Source organism: Dipodomys merriami, unplaced genomic scaffold (genome assembly GCF_024711535.1).
Source record: "Dipodomys merriami isolate MVZ:Mamm:240054 unplaced genomic scaffold, mDipMer1.0.p SCAF_5, whole genome shotgun sequence".
Taxonomy (NCBI): domain Eukaryota; kingdom Metazoa; phylum Chordata; class Mammalia; order Rodentia; family Heteromyidae; genus Dipodomys; species Dipodomys merriami.
In genome coordinates this window covers 30,802,650-30,820,868 of record NW_027206068.1, presented here as the reverse complement: position 1 = coordinate 30,820,868, position 18,219 = coordinate 30,802,650, and the positions used below count along the sequence as shown (strand labels likewise).

Here is an 18,219-nt window from a genome sequence, read left to right as displayed (position 1 = left end):
TCTGGCTAGGCCTTATCTAGGGTATGGGTGGAGAAAGGTGCGGCCACATCGAATCCAGATGTGACCTCAGCTGATGCAGATGTGATCTCTTCCAGGTGTCCCAGTTGCCTATGTAATGCAGGTACTGGGTGGAGACTTTGCTGCGAGGAGGGTGGAGTCTGCTCGCCATCCAGGAGCAGACCTTACATTCCAGCCTTTTAATAATCATGAAACAGGGTACAGATTCTCTCTGGCTACTTCCTGCTGACAAGTGGTGTTGACAATAGGGGTAAAAGGCTGGAATTTGGTCCCCTCCCAGAGAAGGCAGTGAGCAGCAGCTGTCCCTTGGTGGCATGAGTCCTTAGATGAAGTCTGGAGAAAGTGTCATGAAGCATTGAGGGGCTGAAAAAAAAAATACTAGAGAGCAAATATATGGCAAGAGGAAGGACTTGGGGCTGAAAAATGTTGGTAGAAATGTCCCTATCTGGTGCAAGGTAGAGAAGAAGTCAGGTAACAAAGGCAAGGATGTAAACTCCTGTCCAGTTAATAGGTAGACAGGTATAGACATTAGATGGGCAGACTTCTTACTTCTAGTGACCCCCTGGCTCTGGTTAATTTTGAAAGGGCAGGCACAAAGTGGCTGATGTGACATCATCTCCTCTTCCTCCTCTCCATAGTCCCTTGTTCCCCAGACTGGCTGAGTCTAGGTGCCCATTGCTGGGATGGCTTTTCCCAGTTAGTATTCATGAGGTTTGAACTCAAGGCCTGGGCACTGTCCCTGAGCACTTCTGCTCAAGGGTAGTGCTCTACCACTTTGAGTTACAGTACCACTTCCAGTGTTTGGCTGGTTAGAGATAAGAGTCTTGAGCCATGCTTCCAGCCTGACTCCTTGCAGGTTAATTGGGAGATGGAGTCTTAGGGATTTTTCAGCCCAGGCTGGGTTTGAATTGCAATCTTTGCCACAAAAACCCTTTATTATTTCTAATTAAAGCAACAAGGAGATCAAATAGAATAGAGCTTACCTGGTCCTTATCAAGAATTGACCAAGAAATATTCTGCAATGACAAAGCTCATTAGATGTGATGAGAATCTTAGCACAGATATGCCCAATATTTTAGAATCACGTAGTCAGTACTAGAATACACAACACAAAACAAAAAAGGCAAAACTCAAAACCTAAAATTTTTGACAACAATATTTAGACATCGTTGCTAACAAAGCACATCAGATGGTTGGGCCTCAGTTACCAGGGCCTGTGAAAAGTGCAACTTGTTAGCAAGGCACCTTAGAATAGATGGAGTAGTAAGCTTAGTGGAAGATTAAGGGTCAGATGAGACCAAATCCTTGATCCACCATGTGACCAAGATGGCGAACTCAAGATGGCAAATTTCTGAAAAAATGCAAAGAAAGCCTGAACAAATAGATCAAGCCTAGATTGGCCAGCCTTTGAGAGGGAACCTGTGGGTGGGGGTGGTTCCTGGGACCCAGCCTGCATCGCACTCTTCAGGACACAAGCCAAAACATTGTAGAAAAGAGAAAAGGAGAAAAACTTGGACATGATTAACAGAGAGAGCAAAGAGAGCCTGAAAGTAAACAGACTTCTGCCCATGTACCATTGCAGAGGCAAAAATTGTCTAAATCTGAGAACAGCAAAAAAAAATTAGGCACTCTGGCTTTCCAAGGAGGCATTTCAGAGGGGTTTCATGGCACCAGAGTAACACACAGCACCCCATTAAAAGCATAGAAGAGAAAAAAATTAGTGAGTGAAGGAGGGCTTATTGGATGGAAGTGGCATTCCAGCTTACCACCGAGGCCTCTTGTGAGGAGTGGCCAAGCAACCAGAGTCAAGCATCCTGGTGACCAGCCTTTCAGTTAAAGGCCTAGCAGGTTCTCTGGCATGGTACCACATCTGAAGAGAGACTGAGTGACAGAGAACCCTTAGAGAGTAGTTCACTCACCAAAATGTAGAAGCATGGCGGTGGATGCAGAGGCCAGCAATAGGATTGAGCGCTGTGTCCGCAGCAGACAGACCGATTCACAGAAAGGCCTTCAGTGCAAAAAAGGGGGAAAAAACATTAAAAAACAAAAAGAAAAAGAGGAAAAAAACGGAAAGTAATCCCACCTATCCTGACTTTAAGCCCTTACCGGGTTTCGAACAGCACCATTTATGGTAGGTTTGTAAAAAGAGAACCACACCGCACACGTGGTATTCAGGTAAGGGGCAGGTTTATTCATCCGGCTGGCACCAGGCCATGTTGGCACTCCACGGGGCTGGGAAAGACCTGGGAAAGAGGGCGTCTGGACCTGGGCTAGGCCTTATTTAGGGTATGGGTGGAGAAAAGTGTGGCCACATCAAATTCAGATGTGACCTCAGCAGATGTAGATGTGACCTCTTCCAGGTGTGCCAGTTGCCTAGGTAACGCAGGTACTGGGCAGAGACTTTGCTGCGAGGAGGGTGGAGTCTGCTCGCCATCTAGGAGCGGACCTTACAATTAGGAAGTATTTCAACCAATCAGTAAACAAAATTATCCTTAAGTGTACAGGTAATAGGAAAATGCAATAATTTAAGTGTGAGATGATTAGGCTATATATCGAGTTCTTTGTTTATAATATGCTTTGTTTTATCCTAGTTTATATGGTTTTACTTATAATAATGGCTGTATAAAATGTTAGCTACAGAAGCTTAATGATTGGTGTTAAAAAACCATTTTTAGAAGTTGAATTTAGTGCTCCATTGCCTCTGACAGTGTTTGACTACTGAGGCTCCAATAGTGGGTGGCGAGAAATCACTGCCACAAATGGGATTGCATTGGTACAAGAAGAACCAGTGTGAGAGCTTACTGACTTTCTGAGAGGTAAATGAGGTTCTGACCCTCCAATTTGCTTTCCATTTATGTGAGTTAAGAAGAATGATTTTATTTTTGCTTTATAACATGCCTTTATACATATATTAAGTCAATCTTAAAAACATTAAAGTATTGTCACTGCCATTTGAACCCATTAAGGATATATTCTGAGTATTTGGGTCTTTGTTTTCATTATTATTTAAATAGTATTTGACAACTGATCTGGAAACTCAATTGATATTTTATAAACATTTTATTTTAAACAAATATTCTGAGTTGTTTCTAGAGAAGGTTAATTGAAACAAAACCACTTAAGAGGTCAAGAAATTTTGTAAGTTAATATTGATTACATTTCCTGTTTGTTATCACAGTCTGTGGCAATGACAATCAAGAGGTGAGAAGCATTATTGAAAACATAGCTTGTCATACCAAAGTGAATATCAATAATTATATTGTAATTGGTGAGAGCGCCAGCAAGAGATTAAGTTGGGTGCATGATGTGCATTCATTAACTAAAACACATCATTTGTAAATCTGTATAAAGGATAGGTTATCTGAGTCATTTCCCATAGATTCAAAATGGAAGATACCTGTACTTTCTCTGGTGTGTGTTTCCTTATCTTATTTGACAGTAGGAGCTATCTTTGTTCAGCTGAATGCATTGATTTATGTTAGTTTTCCTGCCTATCTTTCTTGGAAAGTTTGTACTTCTCTGAAGGGTTTTAAGGACAAGACAAGGACTACAAACTCTAGGTAGAACAACTCAATAGGAGAATCCTGGTACCCACTATATCACATGCTAGAAATGTGTTCAAAAGCAATAGGTTCTCAAATATGATGAGGTCGCTGAGCTCAGAAAAAGTCAGTAAATAAATACTGCCATTCTTAAATGTATTTATTAAATGAGAATGAACTTCCAAATTAATGTGATTTGTCTTGTTGATCTATGAATAATTTTATTCTAAACTTCATTTTGAGAAGATAGTTTTTATGTGTAAACGAACAATCATTCATTTTTTTCTTTAATAGGTTAAAAATATCCAAATGCATAAAAAGATGATTGAAAAAAGTTCTTTTAAATGGCAAATACACACATAATTTATCATATTTACTAATAATTCATTTTGTAAGAGAATTTTAGAAGGGTTATAAAGTTACTTTCTCTATGTTAAATAATTTTTGTCAATACACAACCATTTTGAACAAAGCTAGTTACCTTTCAACTCAGTAACACAGAGGTTTCCATACTACTTTTCTGCTAATGAACCCAAGTGAATTGAAATGGCCATGCTCTCTCAACCTTCAGAATACAAAGACTTTTTTTGTGGGTGCAAATAATGCTTCAGGTTGAACACCCAGCGCTGGGGGCCTTTGCCTTCATCATTCATCTAAATTGCTTGCATCCATTTCCTACAACTGAAAAAATGTCAAGTGAATCATGAGATTTGAGCCTTGGGATTAATTTATAATACTACTGTCTCCTGCACTGAGCCACTTTTCCTGTTGAGGCTTTATACAGATGTATTTTAAAGTAACTATAGTTAATATGTGCCTTTTAGTTCTTTGTCATTACAATCTTAAAGAGCAATTCTGTAAAAAGTAAAGGAATAAGTAAAATTATTGGAAAGCCATATGCAAATCAGGATGTTTTCTATTCGCTTGAGTTCTCTCTCTTCCAACATTTTCATATTACTTAGGTTAAAAACTGTTCAGTAATAAGTGGTGAAAGGTATCTTGATTCCAACTCAGAGGAAATGTCTAAAGTGTGACCTTTATTCAGAATGTTTTTCTTTCTATTACCTGTCATTTTGGACACCAGAGTTAAAATTTTTTCTTGTTTTTTATATTGTATCAATAGAAATACCAGGTTTACCATGGACAAAGCCAAGAAAACCAACGATGCCAGATATTGAATTTCTATTGCACTGTCCTTTGAACACATCAGCAGGAGGTATTGCTGAGTGCAGACACCAAAAAAAATTTCTAATATATGTCATTGGAAGTATTTGCACTTTATGTTTTTCTTAGTTTACATGTTGATACCCCTATTATCTTTCATAAATCTGTTTCATAATCTTAAATTTAAACCAGCTTCTTGAAGATTTTATGAAAATTTGCATTTGCATTAAGACTTATGAGGGAAATGGATTGTTTATAAATTGTGCTACCATCAATCATCTTTATGAATTTTGACAGTTTTACAAATAAAAGGGCTGTTGTACAGGAGCAAAAGACTGATTGTTTTCCCTTTAAGAAATGCTGTGTTTTAATACCAGGCCAAATTTGGTTTCATACTTTAGGCAGAAAAGTTTCCAACAATCATCTAATAACTCTGTTTTTTTTTTCCCCTACAATCTGGTTGGTCATTTGACTGAAAACTGAAGATGGCATGTTTCAACAATGATTTCTTATCCTAGTTCTTGCAATGACTGGCTGTATCATCTTTTAATATAAAAAGACTATGCAAATTTTTAACTCCTTTGAGCTTCATTATTTCTAAAGTGATAGATGATGAAAATCTCTATGAAAAGTGATTTGAAAATTCTGTAGTGTTCTAGAACTCTTATGTATTCTTGAGAAAACCAAATTTCAAAAATTAATCATTATACTGCAGTGATGAAGGAAAAGCAAGTAGCATGATATTTGATCTTGATTTTCAACATGATTAGTCTGAGAATTTCCTAAGAGATTAGTGAAACACACCTCTGGCTAAATTAAGATGAAAGGCATACCCTAAATATGGGCTACACCATCCAATAGGCCAAGGGACTTTGGTGAAACAAAAGAGGGAAAAGTGTATGTAGGCACAGCAAATCAGACCTATAATCCTGGCTGCTTGGGAGATAGATATGAGCTGTATGAGATTGCCTTGTTGGCTTGGTTTTTGGTTTGGCGGGGGGTGGGAGGGGGAGGTGGTTGCAGGGTTTTTTGTTGTTGTTGGGTTTGTTTTTGTTTTTTGTTTTGTCTTGTTTTCCCCACTTCTGGTAGCTAATTGGAAATAACAGTCTCTTTGACTTTTCTTCCCACACTGGTTTTGAATTACAATCCCAAGATTTCAGCCTTCTGAGGACCTAGGATTATAGGTCTGTACCACTGGCACCTGTTTGGGGCAGGTGGGGAAGGAGGCAAGTCCTTTTTTCCCTTTTATTGCCAATCCAGGCAAAAAATTCAAGAGATCCTTATAAATGGCTGGGTACAGTAGTGTACCTCTGTTATCCCCAGTAGTAGAGAGATGCTTACATAGAAGGTTCCCTCCCCCAAAAAAATTAGTGGAAAAGGAGAAAACACAGACCTATCTCATTCTGTAGGCAGGTGCACACACACACACACACACACACACACACACACACACACACACACACAAACTTTCTCTCTGTCCTTCTTGGCCACCATGATATGTGCTGCTCTACTCTGTAAGCCCTGCTATAATGGACTAAAGCCTCTGAAACAATGAGCTAAGACAAGTATTTCGTACTGTAAGTTGTTTATGTCAGGTATTTTGTAGCAGAGATGAAAAGTCTCATACATAGGACAAGTTGTTCATCTCTGTTCATAGATAATAGGCCACTTACTGTGAGACAGCCATTTACAAAATGTTTTCTTTTGTCAAAAGAAATTAAAAATGTGTAACAAAGAAAATATGTATCTATGCCAGCAGATCTCAAACTTTAACAGTTATCAAAATCATCAGGAAAACCAGTTAAAACATTAATTATTGATATTTCCTACTGGGTAATTTTGGTTTAGGATGTCAGAATGGATTGAGAAAATTTGATTTTTAGAAAGTTCTTATGGTGAACTTGATGCTGTTGGAGCAATATATATTTTGAGAATAACTGAGCTACACTATCAATGAGAACAGCCTTTAAAAGAATAGCCAGTTGAGACGGGCGCCCGGTGGCTCACGCCTGTAATCCCAGCTACTCAGGAGGTGAAATCTGAGGATCACCATTCAAAGCCAGCCCGGGCAGGGAAGTCCGAGAGACTCTTATCTCCAATAAAACCACAGAAAACCAGAAGTGGCGCTGTGGCTCGAGCGGTAGAGTGCTCGCCTAGAGCTGAAGAGCTGAGGGACAGTGCCCAAGCCCAGAGTTCAAGCCCCACGACCGACAAAAAAAAAAAAAAAAAAAAAAAAATCCAGTTGATCCTTCAGTAGAATGGCTAACATTTACATTGCTGAAAGAGATTTTATGACAGGGTGATGATTATTGGTTGGGTCATTAAGATACAAAAGTCATGGTGCAATTTATCATTAGAAACATATAATTAGAATTCAAAGAGAATTTAGAGTTAATCTTCATCATTTTCCAAATCAAAAAACGGAAGCCAAATGGAAATAAATGACAAAGAATTAATGAAATTAATTTTTTTCTTGTGAAAATACCGTACAGAGGGGTTACAATTACATGGGCAAGGTAATAAGTACATTTCTTATTGAGCATTGTTGCCTCCTCTTCTGTTTCCTCTTCCCATCCCATCTCCCAAACCCCCCTCGCCCCCTCGCCTCCCCCACCCCACCCCCAAAGTTGTTTTCGACATAACAGCTTGTACATCTCATCGTTGCAATGGGTCCACCTGGATCCCTATTTAAATGATTTGTTTTTGCCCTTCCCCTCCACAAATTATACCAACATCAAATACAGTGAAAACAGGGGTTATACCATGGGGGAGGGACATACAAAGCAACAAAGAAATCATCTTATAAATATGTTAGAAACAATCACATGAAAGAAAAAACATTTGAATACTTATCTTGGGGTTCATTTCACCTAACATCATCTTATCTGGCCTTTTCTGCTTGTCTCAGACATATACTAGTTATTGCAAATAAGGGAAACCAAGGGACCTGTTTCTTTGGGCCTGGCTTACTTCACTTAATATAATTTTTCCAAGTCTTTCCATTTCCTAACAAATGGGGCAATGTCATACTTTCTGATGGAGGCATAGAATTCCATTATGTATATACAGCACATTTTCTTGATCCATTCATCTACTGAGGGGCATCTGGGTTGGTTCCATATTTCAGCTATGGTAAATAATACTGCAATAAACATACTTCTTTGAAGAGGAAAGAAGGATGGCCAATAGACACATGAAGAAATGCTCAAGCTCTCTAGCCATAAAGAAATGCAAATCAAAACAACATTGAGATACCACCTTACCCCAGTTAGAATGGCTATAATCAAGAGCTCTAATAACAACAGATGCTGGAGGGGATGTGGACAGAAGGGAACCCTACTGCATTGTTGGTGGGAGTGTAAACTTGTTCAACCACTTTGGAAAGTAGTATGGAGGTTGCTCAAAAGACTCCACATAGAGCTCCCCTATGACCTAGCAATCCCACTTTTGGGCATTTACCCAAATGATCACAAACAAGACCATACTAAAGCTACCAGCACAATTATGTTTATTGCAGCATTGTTTACCATAGATTAGATATGAAAATAATTTCAAAACAAGAAATTTGCACAAAGTTTCTGATTAAAAAATGAGCTAGAATCATCCATCAAGTGCTCATTCCAATGATAACTGGATAATATCTTCCTTTTAGGCAAACAGAAAATGCAATAGAGAAAAGATGTATGAGAGAGGTTTATGTTGACTTTAGATAGATATTAGTGGGAGATGGGTTCAAAAACCTTGTAGATATTTCTCAAAATGAGTCATAGCTCAGTCAATCAGTAGGCAGTAAGAAATTAAGATGCCTGTTACATCCATAGATTATTCTTTCCAATTATGCAGTTAATAAAGACTCATTAAAGTTGTCAAGAATCAATTAATTTCTCATTAATGCAGCACAGGTTAAAGGAGACAATGAATACAAAGTCCATTTATCTTCAGATTTTTTTCTGTATTTCTACTTTGCAGAATTTAAAATCTTCATTCTTGTAGCTGCAGCTTCAACTTAATTGCTTACTATCAGTTGTTTCTCATTAATACATAAATAAATTTGTTCTAAGGTAGAGTAATAGGAATCTGCAGGGGATGTGCAACGATGTTATGCAGAATTGGTTTGGGCAGTTTGTTGCTGCAAATACAAGAACATAGTACCTTTGTATTCACATCTCAAAAGAAGCTGCCTTGTGAGATTCAGGACCTTATAGTTTTGCTATTCCTCAACAGTACGTTGGTTTGTTATCCTTAAGCAGAATTGATCAACTGAAGCCAAATATTTTGGTAAAGGATCAGCAGGCACAGTATTTCCTTGAGCACAGATGCCAAGGAACTGAAATGAGTTTTGGTAAAAATCTATCTATTCCTAATAGAGACAGCCATGATTTATACCGACCAGATGATAAAGAATGCTGATTTAATTTAATTTTACTCTACAACCAAAAGAAGCATATGCTGTAGTAAATGAAAATGTAAAAGTATGTACATATGTATTATATACATAAAAATATGTAGCCAGCCTCTGGTGGCTCATACCTTTAATCCTAGCTACTCAGGAGGCTGAGATCTGAGGACCATGGTTCAAAGCCAGTTCAGGCAAGAAAGTCTATCAGACTCATATCTCCAATAAAATACACAGACAAAGCCAAGACACTGTGCCTCTATGGTAGAACTCTAGCTTCGATCAAATGCTCAGGGACAGTGCCTAGTCCCTGAGTTCAAGCCCCAGGTCTGGCAAAAAAAAGTGTCCATATATTGTACACAAAATATACACATCTTTCTGTAACTCCATATAATAAAAGATTCTCTGTTGCCATGTGAGCTGAAACTAGCTCCTACTCTTCAAGAAATGTCTCGATAAATGTCCCTGTGAGGTATCTGTATTGTGGCATTGTCATTATAGTTTGAGTGTATTGTAGAGTCTCAGGATGGTGTAAGATCCTCTGAAGCATCTTGGAGTAGAGAATCATTAAATCCACTCTCTTACTAATAAGGTTAACTCACTTGAGAAAATAACATTCTAATAGTAGTAGCATTTTGTTGAATTTTTTATTAAAAATGAATTTTCTTAACCCAAAATTCTGAGCATGGTAAACTACCACTAATAAACACCTTGTAGAACTATAATCATGGTATTATTATAGAAATACATAACAGCACTGTGATTGAAATAAATTAGCTTCATTTAACTTCTCTTTACTGGTAATTAAAGACACTTGGATGCTGAGGCATGAAGTAATTGCCTACAGTTCCATATCTGCCAATGACACTCTGTATCAGCTGCTGTAAACAAACACTACTATCATTTCCAGTAAATATAGATTGTTACCTTCCATGTGTAAGAAACTGAGATAATAACTGAAGACTATTAGAGACATAAAGTCATCTGTGACATCTCAGACTTTAAAGGATTTATAATTTCATTACATGAACTTGAGATAATTTACAAGGACCAGGAATCATAATTCAAAAATTGTTTACAAGAATTTTTCTTTAAAACAGCATTGACTGAGTTACCAAGACAGTCCCTCTTCTAAGTGTCAGCCATTGTGCAAATGTAAAAGTAACACACACACACACACACACACACACACACACACACACACACACACACACACACACACACACAAAGCTGTCCCTAATCAGGACAAAACTGTACTTTCATTGAGCATTTCCAGGCAATGGATGGAATGTAGAAAAAATTTTGGTCATTTGTGAACTCAGGGCCTGGGCGCTATTCCTGAGCTCTTTGGCTCAAGGCTAGCATTCGCAAAGTCTATGAAATACGAGTCTCATAGACTTTCTGGCCCAGCCTGGCTTCCAACAACAATCCTCAGATTTCAGCCTCCTGAGTAGCTAGGATTACAGGTGTGAGCCACCAGTGCCCAGCTGTGGCAAACTCTTTACCTCAAATTATCTCATTTAAATTTTACAATGGCTTTCTCAGTGGACTTATTTACTACCCATGGTTTGTTGAAAAGGAAAATTAGGCTTAAAGAGATTGAACAGTATAGGTAGTAAGATTGGATTTCTAATCAGACTCTAATCAAGCCCTTATAGACTGTAAGATATATAAAATACATATATATACTATATACTATACATTTTATATATACTATATGTTATATAAAATATATATAAACTAATTTAATCTTAGAGTAATTTTTTTCAGGCAAGCTAGCTGACATATATGACATAGCATAATCTCCAAAAAAATGAAGTGTTGGTATAAAAGGAAGTCAGTCAATAAACTAGCCAATTTTAGAGTCGGGACAGATAGGTAACATTTTTTATTTAATGTTGTGCAGGAAAACCAAACTAACAAATTTAAAGTGTTTTTTTAAATTATTGTTGTTACTGCAGCCAATTCTGACAGTCTACCATCTTCTTTGCAGATTGTGCTAGTACAAGAAGGTTGGGACTGTGGCAAAGCTCAGGGTGCTTGACAGCAAGTTTCAACCATTGCCCCTCAGGGACTTCCTTAACTTTCTTTTCTTCCCTACATCCAAGAACCAATGTGATGGGATGTAAGGAAAGGCAAGAATATCATCAATATCTTAAGTACAAAACCCTCACGCAAATTTGTTTTTTGGTTGATTTGCTTTCTTAGCACATCCTAGCTTATCCACAAAAGAATATGTATTCCCAAAATAGTTAACTTGAGTGCACTTGAATCATGCCAATTGTAAACTTCTACTTCGCAAGCATTTTATTACCACACTTTTCAAACATCTATCAGATAAGTATTTTTGATGTATTATGTATTTGATTAGAATACAAAGGCAACAAAACTGTTACCACTTTATGTTAGATGCCTAAAAGAGACCCACCACAAAACCTACATTGTTATTTCCCGGAATTTAGGAAATCTTAAAATAAGTCAGTATCTGAAAATCATGAGTTCTAAGGTAACAATTATACTGTTATCCTGTCCCCAAAGAATTCAGTAACATTAACAGACAAGCTTGCATAATATTGCAGTTCCAGAAAGTAGAGAAAGATGCTGGGTGCTGGTGGCTCATGCCTGTAATCCTAGCTACTCAGGAGGCTGAGATCTGAGGATCGTGGTTCAAAGCCAGTCCGGACTCTTATCTCCAATAAACCACTAGAAAACTGAAGTGGCACTGTGGCTCAAGCCCAGAGTTCAAGCCCCACAATGACAAAAAAAATAAAATAAAATAAAGAAAGAAAATAGAGAAAAGGCCAAAAAGTCACTTGGTAGAAATATGTCATTGAATGCAACTAAGATAACTTCCAATGAGCAAAGTTGGAATAATCTGAGCACAGAAATAAAACTGACTCAGGGTAAAATAAACAACTATACTTCCATACTGATAGGAATCAATAATTGAGTAAATAAATAGACGGAGAAATATAGAAAAATCTCTGTACAAAAGAATTCCAAATAATTGCTAAAGGTGTTGTTCCCTCAGGATGAGGAGATAATTCCATACCCCTTAATTTGTGGACTGTGCATGGTATGGGCAAGGCAAAGAAAAATAATGCAGTAGAGAAAGCTGGAAAATATATGTTATCCTGGTTATTGAGATTTACATAATTAGTGGTCACTCATATGGATACAGGTTCTCTTGGTAGTAAAAGTCTGAAAAATGGGCACAGACTGGAGGAGAAAAAGGAAACGAGATTATGTTGATGTGGTATCTTGGATGGGGTCAGGACATTAATGATGAATGAGTGGGCTCTAGTCATTATAACAATGTTTATATGTATCTTGTGTTAGTTGTCATAAACATTTTAATGACACAAATGTGTACCATGATCATATCCAACATGGCATATTGTATACATTTGTGTTAAGTTCCCTTCAATTGTAAGTAGTCTCTTTTGCGACAATATCTCACTTTCTCAGAAGACCAAGCTGCTTATTCTCTAGAATGTCCCACCCTCTAAACTGTTTCCTTTCATGATTTGGCTGTCAAATCATTCAATTTTAATTAATTCAACTCAAAGTTTTGTCAACATGAAAATAAAGTTGTAAGGCAAAAGGTCAAGTGACCTTTTCTTTGGAATTACAAAATCAATTTATCAATCATTCCAGAGCTTTGCATTTTTAACCCATAATATTGAGTACAGTCTTGGGCAGCCAGCAATGTACAAAATGCACCCAATGCTAAACACAGGAACTACAATGCATTCCTTCTGCAGAGAAGTGATGAGTGACATCATCGAACGAAATTATTATTATGCTTTACAATGAGACTGTACATTAGATGGTGGCTGTCTCATTAAATAGGATTTTCCCAGGTAAATTTTAGAAAGATTCACTACTCCCTTGAGAACTTGAGAAGCCTTTGAGATAGAAAGAAATACCGACAGGATTGCAATGGAAAAAAATGAAGACCCTTCTGTAAATCTTTTTCAGTTTTACATATGTTTCATGATCATGGGGGCAAAAATGTGCTAGAGGAATTTTTAAGTGTGATTAATCAAAAGTTACTCGATGAATTTGAAAGTTGTCTCAATTTTGATCCTAACATACATGCCACATTTCTGCCCTGTTACTTGGAGAGATTTGTATGAATGTCATGCGTTGCTCTTTCATTGTCAGGTTATTTAGGAATCCTTCCCATTACATTCACTACTTTATTTCCCCTCAGAATCCAGCCATTCCGTACAGTCATGTGCTAGTGATTTCACCCAACCATTAGACTTGTGCCTGGTGTCCAGTAAGAAAAATAGATGTTTTTAATGTAAGCTTCATTTCCCTTGATATGGGATGATCTCAGATTCTCTCAATTTGTATCAGCATGTGATTTTTATTTTATACATTTACCTATGTAATGTTCCTTAATAACTGGGCAGTGGCCTATGTTGTATTGTGCCCTGTAGTATGCCCAGGGAAGAAGCATGTATGTATTCATATATTGCACATATTCTCTTTTTTCACACATTTTGTAAGAAGGATTGTGCCTATGATCCAGGAAACACGAAGGAAAATCCTAAAATATACTTTTACCCCCACAGTTATTAAAAGCTATTTGTCCAAAGGCCTTTAAACTCAAGGATTTATTCATAGTTATTAAATGAAGAATTTATATGCTAAGAATGGTGGGGAAGGCTTGTAATCTCAGCTACCTGAAAGATAAAAACAGGAGAATAGTAGTTCAAGTATAGCCAAGGCAAAATGCTAGCAAGATCCTATCTGGGAAGGGATGTGAAGGGTAAACAAAGGAGGAGGCTGCAATGCTTGGTAAGAAATGTACACATTATCCTGCCCATGTAATTGTAACTCCTCTGTACAGTATGTTCACAAATAAAATAAAATTAAATTTTTTTTTAAAAAAGCATGATGGTGCATTGCTGTAATACCAGCTACTCAGAAGATAGTAGGAAAATGGATGTCTGAGCAAAGAATGAGTCACTATAGGAAAAACACACTAAAAAGTTAAAAGAACTGCAAGCATGGCTCAAGTGATAGAGTACTTGCTCAGCAAGCATGAAGCCCTGAATTCAATCCCCAAAACTGAAAAAATAAAGGAAAGAAGGATAGAAATTTATCCATTGTACAGAACATTAATATAAACCTGTTGCTGGAAATTAATTCCAAAAGTTGTTTATTAGTGGAGGTCTGATATTGGTAATTGGTGCTTTTTTTTTTATTATGGGTTGTAGAAAAATACCATCATCTGTAATAATTAAGTAGTAATTATTATGTAATATCATAATCTGTAATAATTCATAATAATCTGTCTGAGCACATTTGAAATGAAGTCCATTATAGGAATTTATTTCTCAGAAAGAATTGACCTGGTAACAAGTCAGAGCTCTGTATTGTGTTGATAAAGTGATAAATTCCTCCAATTCCCTAAGATGTTAAATAAATATGAAGTACTTCTGTTGACATAATGAATTCCAAGTATATTGCTTTCATAGCAAGGCCACATCCTTATTTTATAGGGCCTGCATGAACAGGAGCATGAGGCCCTCAGTTCAAACCCCAGTATCATCCCCTATACCCACTTCAATGAGTGTCGCTTTAGGTAATACATTGTAGTGGTAATATATTCCATGTCGTTATTTAGAGAATTGATGGGACTGTTGTTTATTCCAACATGTAATTAGCTTTCTTAAAAATCATTAGTCTCGAGGGGGGACCAAGATGGCAACGGGACAGTAGGGAAATGCCGCAGCTCTCTCCAACCAAAAAGAGAGTTCGAGTTCCAACGCTTAATTTCCCCAAGAGACTGACAACAAAAAAAGATGAATACCCAGGGAAAAACAGGAGGCAGAAAAAAATCATTAGTCTCTAAGTGATGTAGAGCAGCTAATATCTCTGTCTTTTTAGTTTTATATGGGTTCTTTTGTGCTTGTATAGTTTCTTTTCTTTTTTGTTTAAATTTTACTGTTAAAGTGATACACAGAGGTGTTACAGTTATGTAAGTCAGGTAATGAATACATTGGGTTTACTTGTAGATTAAAAGGCACATTCTAATTATTATAAATGAGGGAAACAACAAAGCAGCCTATATTTCTTTGGGTCTGGTTTATTTATAATCTGACTGACTTTATAATCTGGCCCTGAGAGTTTCTTTTGTGCCTATATAGTTTAATTTCAGTCATGGATTTAGAGTGCTTTCTTTTGCTTCTTAATGCCTTGACAATCCTGAGCTTTGTCTTCTGAGAAAGACACTACCTTTCTACTTCCCAAACTAAGAATACGTTGAGGAATGCACTCAATTTTTTTAAGGCATTCAAATTTCATCTGGTGAAATTCTGTCTTTAAAGAGTAGATGTCTCCGTCATCTTTTCCCATTTTTCTTTATTCCCTAGCTGTTTACATTTATCACTTGGTAAAACAGCAAGAGATACGGTTAGAGTTTATACTCTAAATTTGTACCTCATCTTTTCTACAGTCTTTCTGTTCTAAATTTCTCCCTCAGAGTCTAGCTGTCATACCTGACTTGGACTCTGCTCAGCCACCCCCCCAGCTGGTGAGTCTACAGGTTCCTACAATGGGAATGAGAGGGTGATGCTAAACACTGACACTATAACCACTACTTTTAACTCATTTCAGTTGTGGTCTTTTCTGTTTTATTCAAACAGGCTTTTTAAAACAATATTTTTCTATCATCTTATAATTAGTAACTTCCAGAAGGGTAACAAAGTATTTCATTTCGCTATTACCAGAAGGCAAGATCCTGTCCTGACAATCAGAAATGTTATTTTATCCAATATTAAACATTTACATGAATTTAAGTAGACTTTTGGGGCTTTCTAAACTATTCCAAGCTAATCCAATCATTATTGTTTTAATATCTAGATGAGGAAATTTTTAAATTTTTCAAATTTGAAATAGAAACTTATAACATACATTGTATACCTTTTATTTAAGTCTTTTCTCTCCTAAACTCTTTTTATAATTACATGCATTTTGTAAGATTAGCATATGTCTATATACTTTATGTTTGTTGTTGTGAATCAAATGTTTTTCACGATATTCCTTACATGGCTCTTCTTATAAAAAAGATATTAATATGTCATTATTTTTATAAACAGTCACCTCATTGAACTCTACCATAATTGCTTTTTACTTGACTCTCTTGGGCTTTCTCTGTAGAAAGTGATTATCTAGAAATACTTAATGATACTTTATCTTTTTATGGCATTGTAATTATATCATCATGTGTCTCCTCTGGGCTCAGCATTACACTCAAGGTAGTGTTCAACACGTACTTGTTTCCTTTCTCACCAACAAAAGGATCTATTCTCCTTTATTGGTGTTCAGTTGTAGTAGGCAGGGAGTTTCCCTTGCATACTATACAGTCTTTAATATATTCATACTGAGTGAACTAAGCCAAGACCAGAAAGACAAAGAGCATATGCTTTCTCTCATATGTGGCTCTTAGATGCAAAATACAACTTCTCATGTAAGCACACAGGGGCATATGAATAGGTTCATGATAAAGGTAACTAAAATATAGTATATGTGGGAGTGAAATTCATATTGTAAGCTCTCTGAACAATTAAGAGACACCACAATGAATACTAGGAAGCTGAAACGTGTTGTAAATGGAAGTGGAACATATGAATAAAAAGTATAAAAAGGGGAAATGGTGAGTGAATACACTCAATGAAAAAAAGTGGGACATTTGATGTGGCTGGTGGGAGGAGTTGAAGGAGGGAGAGGGAGAATGACAAGAAGGGTGATACTGATTAAGATGCACTGTACACATAAATGATGTGTGGAATTGGGATCCCCTTCTATAGCCATTTGAAGACTAAGAAGAACTAGATACTTTTTAACTCCTTTCTAAATATACTTCTTAAAGAATACCTTCAATATCAAATGTAGATTTTTTCTTCTTGTCCTTAGGTGGCTTCTCTTTGTCAGTAGCTCTGCCTTTTCAATTGCCTCGGAAATCTCTTTTTTTCTCTCCTAAGCATCATTTATTTCACCCACAGGCCATAGACATTTTCCAGGAGGTAGAAAGAAGGTTGATATTCTTTTGCTGAACAAGCAACCAAAAATACAAAAATAAGCCAGAAATCTTCTTGGTCTCCTAAATTGTCTGAGAATGAACCCTGGAAAAGTTAAAAATGCATCTCAGTAAAGATGTTTACCTTTGTCTTACACTTAAATAAGAACATTACTAATGTTTTCCAATGATTTTGTAACTAAACACTTAGTATTTTCTTCATGGAGAAAGCATATGCTTACGAAATCCGAGAGAGTTCATTTAAGATAGTATTCATGGGGCTGGGAAGGTGGCTCAGTGGTAGAGTGCTTGCCTTGCATGCATGAGGCCCTAGGTTCAATTCCTCAGCACCACATAAAGTAGAAAAAGCCAGAAGTGGTACTATGGCTCATGTGGTAGAGCACTAGCCTTGAGCTGAAGAGCTCAGGGACAGTGCTCATACCCAGTGTTCAGGCCCCATGACTGCCCAAAAAGATAGTATTCATGCTGATTTCACATACAAATACAATTATCAAAATTCTTTAGGTGTTTAAATAAAAAATAATTCGTAATTACCTGAGCCCTTTTACTTTCTTGTTTCTTACAGTTTAGTATTTAGGAAACTATTGGTTGTGGATTTTCTTCTATTTCAGTCCCATAGAGAATAATTTTCAGACCACTGTCTGTTCTACAGACCCAGTGAACTTTGTCTCAGCCACTGTGAAACTGACAGACACTTTATTCTACTTAGGCCACCTGTTTTGTTGACATTCATTTTGTTGTGCTTTGGATGCTGTGGTTGTCCTATAAATTCCAATCACTTTTCAGGGAATATTTACAAACCTCATCTTAAGTTTTGTATGACATCTGAAAAATGTTTTCTATAATGCATTCTGGTCTTTTTCTAGCATATGCAATTTGTGATCTATCATAGTTTGATCATTTTCTTTTGCCCTGGAGGGCATAATAGCATAATGGTCATATATAGAGCATATACTGTCTTACCAAATTGCTCAAGGCAGAATTGTCTTCTACATCTTTATTAGCTTTGTCTGGCATCTGGGTCTGTAATTTATTCTTCCTGT

At 36.8% G+C, this 18,219-nt stretch overlaps 1 protein-coding gene and 1 non-coding gene across 5 annotated transcripts in view; one reads left to right on the top strand and one right to left on the bottom strand.

Moving 5' to 3' along the window:
- Magi2 (membrane associated guanylate kinase, WW and PDZ domain containing 2) overlaps window positions 1-18,219 on the top strand; it is a 1,319,799-nt gene that overhangs the window by 479,990 nt on the left and 821,590 nt on the right. The gene's annotated exons all lie outside the window — the stretch shown is intronic.
- Window positions 4,670-4,807, bottom strand: LOC138810259 (small nucleolar RNA SNORA8). Its single transcript, XR_011367066.1, has one exon. It is a non-coding gene; the product is annotated as a small nucleolar RNA SNORA8 (small nucleolar RNA).